This window comes from Chinchilla lanigera, unplaced genomic scaffold (genome assembly GCF_000276665.1).
Source record: "Chinchilla lanigera isolate Chin_1 unplaced genomic scaffold, ChiLan1.0 scaffold00002, whole genome shotgun sequence".
Classification (NCBI taxonomy): domain Eukaryota; kingdom Metazoa; phylum Chordata; class Mammalia; order Rodentia; family Chinchillidae; genus Chinchilla; species Chinchilla lanigera.
The window spans coordinates 51014324-51025434 of NW_004955403.1; the positions used below are offsets into that span (position 1 = coordinate 51014324).

Consider the following 11111-nt stretch of genomic DNA (forward strand, 5'->3'; position numbering starts at 1 on the left):
TTCACTTACGCGTCTGGTTTATTTCACTTAGGAGTGTGGTCTCAAGTTGCATCCATTTACCTATAAAAGTCTCCAGTGTATCCTTCTTTTTGGCTGAGTAGTACTCCATTGTATAGAAAGAGCACATTTTTTTGTTTTTTGTTTTTTGTTTTTTCTCCGGTACCGGGAACCAAACTCACGACCTTGCGCTTGCCAGGCAGGCGCTTTTGCTGCTGAGCTAAATCCCCAGCCCCCACATTTTTTGTTTTTTATCCATTCCTTGGTTGATGGGCATTTAGGTTGTTTCTAAGATTTAGCTATTACAAACTGTGCTGCTGTAAACATGGGTGCACATATATTGCTGTGGTACAGTGTTTTTAATTCTTCTGGGAAGATATCCAGCAGAGGAATAGCTGGGTCAAATGGGATCTCCTCTCCTAGTTTTTTGAGGGATCTTCACACTGATTTCCACAGTGGTTGCACCAGTCTACATTCCCACCAATGGTGGAGAAGCGTTCCTTTTTCCCCACAACCCCGCCAGCAGTTGTTATGGGTTGATTTCTTGATGATAGCCATTCTTCCTGGGGTGAGATGGAATCTCAGTGTTGTTTTAATTTGCATTGCTCAAATGACCAGTGAGGTTGAACATTTTTTCATGTATTTATTTGCTGTTTGTATTTCTTCATCTGAGAAATGTGAATTGATCTCAGATATTGGGCCTTATTTCTATACTTAATTCTCTCTTAATCTTAGGGTCTGTGCTTTTCAATTTCTTGTACATAACTGTCTGTAAAACGTGAAGAATCCGAGACTCTCTCTTCATTACCACCCCACAGGGGTATGAAGAGTGTAGCTCAGTGGTGGGCACCCGCCTGGCATGGGTAAGGCCAGACTTTGGTCCCCAGCACTGCAAAAAAAGCATCTGGCGGAGCCTCTCCTGGTTTGGAACGCAGCCCCTGTGGCCCACTGGAGAAACCCCGTAGTTGACCACTGACCTTCCCAAAGCTCCCTGGAGGTTTCTCCCCACTAATGAGGTCAGAATGAACCCTGCTTAGACGTTAACTGTGCCACATCCTCATTCAGCTCCTGGCTGTACTGTTCAGCTTTGTGGGCTTGGGGAAGTAAATCTCTCTGGGCCTCTGTTTCCCCATTTATAAAATGACCATATAATACAGCCCTTGTATGAATTAAATGTGATACCAAATGCAGAAGCCCAGCCCACAGTGAACTCCTCAAGTAGTAACTGCTAAGCGCTGAACACAGGCCAGGCACCGAAGGTCAGTTCACAGCACACAGTGGTGGCTTTCTAGGGTCAGCATTCTAGGTGCTGGGGTTATTTCAGAGAACAAACAGACAAAAATCTTCACGTGGCTTACACTTGAGCAAACGCAAAGGTTAAATAAGATTTACTCCAGGTGGGGTATGTTGGTGCAAGCCTGTGATCCAAGCACTGGGAAGCTGAGGCAGGAGAGTCAAAGTTTGAGCTGAATCTGGGAAATTTAGTGAGACTGTGTCTCAGAATAAAAAACCAGAAAGGACTGGGGATGTAGCTCAATGTGAAGGCCCTGAGTTCAACCCCTAGTATAGGGGAAAAAAGAGTAATCCAATCCACGTTCACAGATAATAGGAATTCTATTAATTTAGTACTTACTCTGTATAGTAACTGTGCTGAGTGATTTTCACGTTTACCCTTTTTCATGAACTCTGTGAGGTGGGTTTGTTTATTTCCTTTTTTTTTGAGACAGGATCTTGATATGTAATTTAGACTGGCCTTGAACTCACTATGTAGCCCTGGCTGGCCTTGAACTCACTGTGGAGTCCAGACTGGCCTTCAACTCATGGTGATCCTCCTGCCTCAGCCTCCTGAGCACTGAGATTATAGGTGTACACCACCCCTCAAGGTGGTTTATTGTTATGTGGCAGCAGGCAAGTGAGCATTAGAAGGGTGACACAAAGTGAGCAGAAAAATCAGCAGAGGGACTGGCATTCGAAGCTGAGTATTTGACCCTGAAGCTTGGGCCTGACCACTGCACTTCCCTCCCCTTGGGGAATCTGGCTTTCCCTCCCCTTGGGGAGTCTGGCTTTCCTCCTCTGTGTGAGGCTGTTGGTTTTGCTTCTGGTTCTTTCTTAACATTCTTGCCATGGGGTAGGAACTGTGAGGGAAAGAAAATTGAGACTTCTTCATGGTCATTATCCCTGTAGGAGATGATCAGGAAAGGCCAAAAGACAGCTCTGCATATAATGCGGCCTTGGAGGGCTAAGGGATCCAGCCGCGTCCTCCACACTAGAAAAGAGCTCTCTCCATGGGTGGAAGTTAGTGCAGGGCGCCTAGGGCCTCTAGAGCCGCTGCAGGACCCGGAGGGGCCGCCCTGCCCCTTGAGGGGGAGGGAACAGTTGGTGCCTGCTGTATACACCTCACAGTGTTGCAGCTTCTTCATTTCCTGGCTCTGAGTCTTTTGGCAAAGATGTGGCTTCTCCAGCTCTTGATATTGTGCTTCCCCTGCGGGGTTGTGGGGCTGTGGGGTTGCGGGTGCCGCTGGAGGGAGGGTTCATGTCCTACCCAGGTGTGGCTGGATTAGTGCTGTTGGAATTTTAAAATATTATTATTAGGCAATGCCTCAAGTATTTAGAAGCGTATAAGGAATAATAGTATGTATTCACCACTTGGCTTGTTTGGTCCTTCCACTTCTCCCTGACTTCAGTCTTCAAACTCTTGTCTGGCTTTGGAGATTTTTTGCTGGTCTGATGGAATGGGAAATGGTAGCTTACAATTGTAGGTCCCAATTGCTAGTGAGAATGAGCACATTTGCATGGGATTATTGGCCATTTACATCTCTTTGTTGAATTATCTGTTTATGTTCTTTGCTTTTTAATCTATCTATTGTGTTGTTTGTCATTCATTGTTCTTACTGGTAGAAGGAGTTTATTATGTATTCTGGTTACTAATCCTCTATCAGGCATCTGCGGTGCAGAATCTCCTCTAAGTCTCTTGCTCATTTTTTTTTTCTTTGTTTGTGGTTTGTTTTAATGTGCAGGCAAGTTTAATTCTAATGCAGTCTGTTATTCCAGTCATTTCTTCATTGTTTGTGCTTTCAAATCTTATTTTAAAAATTCATCTTCCACCCCCAAATCATGTTATTCTATATTATACCATAGTTTCTTTCTTTCTAAATTTTAAAAAAGTTTTTATTTTTCACAAAAAACAGTAAGTTTTCATTTTGCACATTATGTCAGCTTTCTGCTTCTGTGACAAAGTGCCTAAGAAAAGCATTTAAAGGAAGAAAGGTTACTTTGGCTCACGATTTCAGAGGTTTCAGTCCATGATCAGCTGATTCCATTACTTTTAGACCTGTGGAATCAGAAACATCATGGTGAAAGGGTGTGGAGGAGGACAGCTGCTCACATTATGGCAACCAGGAAATGAGAGGGGCTCCACATGAGGTCTTCTTCCTCCTTCCACTCTTGTTCATCTAGATCCCCAACCTTTTGAATGCTGCTCCTTACCTTTAGGGTAGGTCTCTCATCTGAGCTTTCTATCCCAAATGCTGATCATCCTGGAAATATTCTCCCAGACACATCCAAACATGTGTCATAACTTCCTAGGCATTTCTTAGTCCAATCAAGTTGACAACCCAGCTTAACCACCAGACACATGTAATTCAAAATAGAAATATAGTTAAGCTCCCTCTGTACCTCTCTTGAATTTCAGAATTTATTTTGTGGTATAAAGTAGGGATCCGTTTTTCTCTTCTTAACAAATCTAGACAATTGATTGACCTAGTACCCTATTGTATAGTGTATTCTGTCTGCCCTGATTTACCATGTCTTTCCCCTGTAAGTGTCCGTGCAGCTCAGAGTCTGTTTGGGACTCTTTTGGTTGATTGATCTACTTATCTGATACTGGGCTAATATCACACAGTGTCAATATTATATCTTATCATAAGTCTTTATATCCCATAGGGAGAGGTAGCCTATCCTATTTTTCTTTTTTCAAAATTATTTTCTGGCATTCTTAGTTCTTTGTTCGTCTATGTAGACTGTAGAATCACCTTATTCAGTACGATAAAAGACAAAATACTTGATCTTGAGTACTTTAGCAGGTTTCATCTACACCACCATGCTTCTGTTTGCACTGGACGTTATGACACTCTCTGTTATAGTTTAGATCTGAAGTGCCCCCCTAAACTCTCACATTTGGAGGTGGGGTCTGATCAGAAGGGGTGGGTCACTGAAGGCATGAATTGGAAAGATGGATTCTTGTTCCCTGCTCATTCTTTCTCTCTCTGCTTCCTGGCTGTCATGCAGTGAGCAGCTTTTCTCCACCATGTTCTTCTGCAATGTTGCTCTTGCCTTAGAGCCAGCCATGGACTGAACCCACTGAAAGTGTAAGCCACCCTAAACCTTTCCTTCTTTAATTTACAGATGTCAGTTATTGTGTCCTAGCAATGAAAAAGCTGATTAATACACAACATAAAGGAGGAGAGGTTTATTTTGGCTCATAGTTTAAGAGGGTTCAGTTCATGCTAGGCTGACTCTAAGGCAGGAGCATCTGGGCAGAGGGGCCTGGTAGAAGAAAGCTATTCAACCTATGTCAGCCCAGAGGCAGAGCAAGACGGGAGGCTCTGGAGAGAATATACCCTTCCAGGTCACACCCCAAGTAACTCCTCTTTCTACCAGGCCCCACCTCCAAAGACTTCTGGGGAACATTTTAAATTTAAATCGTAACACTCTCCTTCCTGATATGCTTTCACATTAGCTTCTGATTCCTGTATTTATAGGTCATTGCAGAGATTATTTTTTTCCTTAAATTATGCTAAAATACAAATACCTTCAAGTTGGCCATTGTGGTCACTTCTGTGTGTAACTCAGCAGTAGTGATTGCATTCATGCTGTTGTATAGGCCATCACTATGATGACAAAACTTCAAGTCCATTAGCTAGAGTTAATAAATCTTTGTGGCTGAATAAAACCCATTGTGTGTAGAGACCACAGTTTCTCCATTCATCCAGAGTTGGGCATTTGGGTCACTTCCATCTTGGGCTGTCGTGAACAACACGGCTGGGAACACTGGTGTGCGAGTGTGTGAGTTTTTGCTTTCAATTCCTTTGGCTGTTCACCCACAGTGGAATCGCTGGCTCACATGGCATTTCTGTGTTTAACTTCTTGAGCAGTCGCGCAGCTTTTTCTATAGTGGCCGTACCAGTTTAGATTCCCAGTTACTCCACAGCATCTCCAATGCTTATTTTCCTTTAAAAAAATACAACCATTGTAGTAGATGTGGTATGGAATCTCATTGAGGTTTTGATTCGCATTTCCTTAATGATTAATGGTGTTGCATATCTTTCCAAGTGATTATTGCCCATTTATGCGTCTTCTTGGAGAAATGTCTATTCAAATACTTTGCGCAATTCTTTCCCCTTTGGTATTTTTTGCAGCAGTTTTAAGTTCGCAGGAAAACTGAGCAGAAAGTACAGGAAATTTCTATTCCAGATGCCCCCTTGATCACCTGAGTGTTTGTTAAGAGTGCCGAACCTACACTGATGCATCACTGTCACCCGGAAAGCACGGTTTTACATGGGCCTTCATTTTTGGTATTGCAGTCTATGGGTTTAGAAAAATTCGTAAGGATGTGTATCACATGATAGTAGCACAGACAGTAGTTTCATCATCTTAAAAATCCCCTACCTGTTTATTCCTCCTCCTCCCCTTCTGCCTGTACTAAAATTGGGTTGGTTAATGTGCTTTCTATATTCTGCCTAGTAGACTGTTATTGCATATGATTTACAAATATTTTTTCCCATTCTGTGGTTAATCTTTTCCTGCTCTTGTTAGTCTTTCGTTGCACAAAAGTTTTTCATTTCATAAAGGCCAGATTGTCTGTTTGTTTCTTTTCTTCTCTGTGCTTTTAGTGTCATACTTAAGAAATCATTGCCTAATCGAAGGTCATGCAAATTTGTTCCTATGTTTTCTTCTAAGAATTTCTTTTTGGGTTTGTTTTTTTTTTTGAGGCAGGGTCTTGCTTTGTAATTTAAGCTGACCTTGAACTCACTATGTAGCCTGGGCTGGCCTTGAACTTGTAGTGATCCTCCTGCTCAGCCTTCTAAGTGCTGGGATTACAGACACGTGCCACCACACCTGGCCTTTTTCTAAGAATTTTATAGGTCCAGCTCTTGGGCATGGTGGTACATGCCTATAATTCCAGCATGAGGAAGGCTGAGATAGGAGGATCCTGAGTTCAAGTCCAGCCTGGACTATATAGCAAGATCCGGTCTCAAAAAAGTCCAGTTCTTAACTCAAGGCCTGTGATCAACATTGAATTAATTTTTATATACAAAGACAGATGCAACTTCCTTATTTTGCATGTAGATATCCAGTTTCTCCATTAAGTGGCTTGGACACCTTTGTCAAAATCAGTTGTCTGTAGATGTGGAGGGGGTGTTCTGGCTCTAAATTTTATTCTGAAAAGAAAGAAGGGAAAAATATGAATATATATATATATACACACACACACACACACACACACACACACAAGATAGCTAAGTTAATTGTACTACTAATTTCTATTGTGTTATTGAAAGGAACAGTTAATGTTTAATTGTTTGATCAATCTTATAGGCCTATATTTATTTATCTGAGTAATCAATTTGAAGATACCAATATGTAATACAACAACCATTGTTAATTTCCTATCACCTTGTCTGAAATTCTGTATTGCTTTTATTGTTTTTATGTTGTTTTATTTATGTCTGTGTGTCTGTTAATATGTTTTGGTTCTTTTATCTTTAAAATAAAACTTTTTTTTAAAAATAAATTTTATTCTGTAGGTCTGGATCTCTGCTCTTATGCATGATTAACAGTCTTGATGACTGTGACTCTGTAATCAGTTTTCCTTCAGAAAGTTTGAGTCTTTCAACTTTGTTGTTCTTTTCCAAGGTTGTGATGGCCCTTCTGGGTCCCCTGGAATTCTGGAATTTAGGGTGGGCTTTTCCATTTCTACAAAGATGTCCTTGGGGTTTTGATGCTGGTTGCTTTGCATCTCTATATTGCTTTGGATTGTATTGTCATCACAGCATTTGAAGGCTTGCAATTCATGAACACTGGATATCTTCCCATTTATTTAGATCTGTAATTTCTTTCAGCAGTGTTTGTTTCATTTTCTTTGCCGATGCTTGCTAGGAAGATGGTCACATATCTCTAGAATACAGCAGAAGAGCTTCTTTCTGAGATGTGGTCTTATAAATTTTACTTATAAAGGAACAATGAGACATAGTGTTTATTTTTCATACTAGAGTGGGCTTCCTTAGTCATTTTTTTTAGGATCCTTGAATAAGATTAAAAAAAAATAGAAACTTGTCTGGCCTTCAGATTTTAGGGGGATTTTGTTGACTTCCTCATGCTCAGCAGATCACAATGACATTAGTTTACCTGATACTGAATTTGACTGGGAAAAAAAAAAAACAACTCTCTGGAAGCTATTTTTGTTGACTAATGCAACATCTTTTTCTAATTCCATCAGTATCTTCATATTTGTATTACAATCGAATAGCCTATGCTAATACAGGACAAAACTAAGGTGTTTGCCTTCATGAAAGCCTGTCCTTCAACTCCCCATCGTAATCTTCAGACACTGGAGTTTATTTGCACATGTGTAGCCTTTAACAGTGTACTGTGAGCCTGCTCAGATCACCAAATTTAACTCAAGCATTTGGGGGAGTTTGCCTTCTCAGAGTTTTCTATCTTATTAAATATAAAGGCTGGCTATACCCAGTCCCAAGAAAGAATGACTCTAGATTTTTTTGGTCAGATAATAGTTCCACATTAAGACATTGCTCAACAAGGAAAACAGAATTAGTATTTAGTCAAACTTTTGGCTTAGAGGGGAAAAAATGACAAGTCTTTGTCTGGGCACCAAAGAAAGGTGGGAAGAGAGTGACAGATTTCATTTCCGGGTGCTCTTCAGTCCTGTGGCGTTTGGTTATCGATTTACAGAAGCCTACCAGGAGACCTCTAATATTTGGAGCTTGTACAAGTTGTGTATCCCTAATCCCAGTATCCCAAATCCAAGACCTGAAATGCTCTGCTCTCTGAAAATTAGCACCAACCTAATGAGGAAAAAACTTGAATTTTGGAGCATTTGAAATTTTGGATTTTCAGATTGAGCATGTTCAACCAGTAAAATGTATGCAGATATTCTAATATCTGAAAGACTCCTAAATCAGAAACACTTTTTATCCAAGTACTGTACTTCAGACGAGGGATATTCAAGTTGTATTGAGGATATTTCTCAATATTTAAAAGTTGTCACCTGGCTCCATCTTTACAAGGAGTCTGCAAAATAGCCAGGTGCGGTGGCACACACCTGTAATCCCAGCACTCCAGAGGTTGAGGCAGGAAAATTTCTGTGAGTTCAAGGCTAGGCTGGACTGCATAGTGAGTTCAAGGCCAGCCTCAACTACACAGAGAGACCTTATCTCGAAAAAAGTCTGCAAAACAATATAGTGTGTATTTCATTTTAAAAAGTGAGACTCAGAGAGAGAGAATACTTTTTCATGGTTACTCAGAGAGTAAATGACTGAGCTAGAATTACCCAGAACTATCTGAGTCTATGTTCTTGTTGGTTTCCTAATCTTGGCTTAGTTTATGTACTCTGGCACACAGATATCTTTTATTTCTGATAGGTGTTTGGCTAACAAGGGCTTGAGCATCTGTCTCTCACTCTGCTATACCAGATGAGCCAACCCGGTCCAGATGCATCCTCCGGACTGCGGGGGCAGAGAGGAAGGGCGATGTGGAGGTTGCTGTTGATGCAGAAACAAGAGCTCGTGGGTGATGGAGCGGGTGGGAAGGAGCAGGATGAGTCGGGATTCAAGCTCGTTCATCCTGCCTTTTTACACAGTAAACCTATTTTCTTCTGAGAGGCACCTGCCATTAAAAATACTTTTCTCTGGGATATGCTGGACCCTTGCCACTTACAATTTACATCTATGAGCAGTCGAGAGCTCAGTGACACATAACAGCTTGGATTTTGCCAGGGTGAAAGATTATGAATAATGTGTGGCCTGTGAGGCTGGGGTGTAGATGGTGGAAGCTCTTGCCCTGGGAAGGCTCAGGCAAGTCCCCAGCCCTTGCGTCTCTCAGCAGCTTGGCTGACAGAGCGGCTTTTGCGAAAGTCTGAAATGTCACTTACAGCTTTCAGTTTTCCAGCATGCCTTTTTTGTTGTTGTTGTTTTTATTTTATTTTATTTTACTTTATTTTTGAGACAGAGTCTCACTATGTAGCCCAAGCTGACCTTGAACTCAAGACGGTCCTCCTGCGTCAGTCTCCCAAGTGCTGGGAAGACCAGTCATTTATAAAGAAAAGGTTTATCTTGGCTCACTGTTCTAGGGGCTGAGGTGTCGGTACCCGGCAGCTGCATATGGGGAGGGGCTCATGGTGCTGCGGCTCAAGGTGGTGGTGAGTGGAAGAGCGAGGGTCCCGAGTGAAAAGGACAAAGCGTGCAAGATGGACATGTTTTCTGAACCCTGTTCTCTGGTAGCTAATCCAGTCCTGTGAGAGTCAGAGCTGGAACTCCTCAAGAAGACATCTGCCCGTTCCGGAGGGCTCTGCACCCGTCTTTCTTGGCGTTCCCCCTTGGAGAGTTGTTTATTGGCATGGGCCGGAGGGTGCGCTGGAGCTGGTGTACACGGACCACATGACACCCATGTCACCAGGGAGGCAAGAGTGATGGGAAGGCCAGAGCCTGATGAGGCCCTCTCCTCAAGTGCAAGGGCAGCTGAGGGGCGGGTGTATGTGTGGGAGGGGCAGTCCCAGAACCCCTGGGCCTGACCACTTGGAGTGACCTTTCCTTCCAGGCAAAGCTTCTTCCAGCCCAGGTCTTCAGCAAGGAAGCTGCAGGCCGGGCTGTAGGAGAAGGTCAGGGCCACAGCTTCAGGAGGGGAGCTTGTTGATGATGCTGAGATTGACAGATGCCTCCTCCACACTTTGGCCTTCACACAGGAAGAGGATACCAGGGACCGCGAGGAGCTTGGCAGTTGCCATGGCAACCTCCTCCTGCCAAAAATGTATGGGTCTGGGCATGGCCGGGGGTGACCATGTTGGGCTTCAGCAAGGTGCCTTCTAGGTGGGTGTGGTTCTTACCCGGAGCCTTGAAAACAGCAGACAGTGCCTTCTCGGTTACCCACGAACAGTGCTTCACGTCGTGGTCCCCATAAGGGGGGACCTCGGTGGGCACAGTGCCATTTGCTGGTAGATGCTGGTATGCTGGGCCAGGACATTGGCATTTTCCGTGATGGCAAGGGCTGAGGGGCACAGCACCCCTTGGCAAGGTCGGCTCCATCCTTTTTGTACTGCTGGGCACCGCGCTTAGCCAACCCAGCCAGCCTGGTGGTGCTGTTGCTGTTTGTTCCCACCAGGGGCACCATGCCTTCGTCTGCCTTGATGCCTGTGACACCACCCTTGGACCCGGTAACTTAGGGGGAAGGATGCCCATCATCCGCCTCTTGCTCGAGCACCTCAGAGAAGAGGACAACACCGTGTGCAGGGACTCACAGCGTCACCAGCAGCCAGCAGCAGCTGGCGGTAGGAGCGCTGGTTCTCCTCAGCATTCTCGGTGCCAGAAGACTGCAGCCGTGTGGCAGTGCTTCCAGCAGACTCATCAGCAGCTGGGATGCTCTTGCTTCTTCTGCTCTGGATGGAGTCAGTGCTGGAAATGGGCAGGCCATGGTGCCAGTAGCAGCAAGTTCCTGTCACAGCAGGGTGTTTCATCGGCAGTGCTGCCTCATTGAGGAATTAAGTCTCAATAGAAGTTTCGGAGGCACAAACCATATTCAAGCCATAGCATCCTCTGTGTATGTAGTGACACATTTTGGCCTGCCTGGTGCCACCATCCTGTCCCTTCGTACCAACCCTTTCTTCCTGGCAGAGCTGCCATGGTCTGTCGGGGTCACTGCAACCCAAGTGGGCAAGACTCATCTCGGGAATTTTGAACTGAGAGCTAGAAAAGGCTTCAGGAACTCACTGGCTGTCTGGCTTGACCTCTCAGTGGCTGCATTTCCTGCCCTGTGGAGGTGACCATGGAGGTGACCATGGAAGATTCATGCAGCGAGAAGATCAAGGAGAGGTAGAGAGAGTC

The 11111-nt window shown here is 43.9% G+C and overlaps 1 pseudogene; it reads right to left on the minus strand.

Annotated features, from left to right (window-relative positions):
- Positions 1–9907: 9907 nt before the first annotated feature.
- On the minus strand, positions 9908–10744 carry LOC102018148 (annotated as a pseudogene).
- Between the last annotated feature and the right edge of the window lie 367 nt (positions 10745–11111).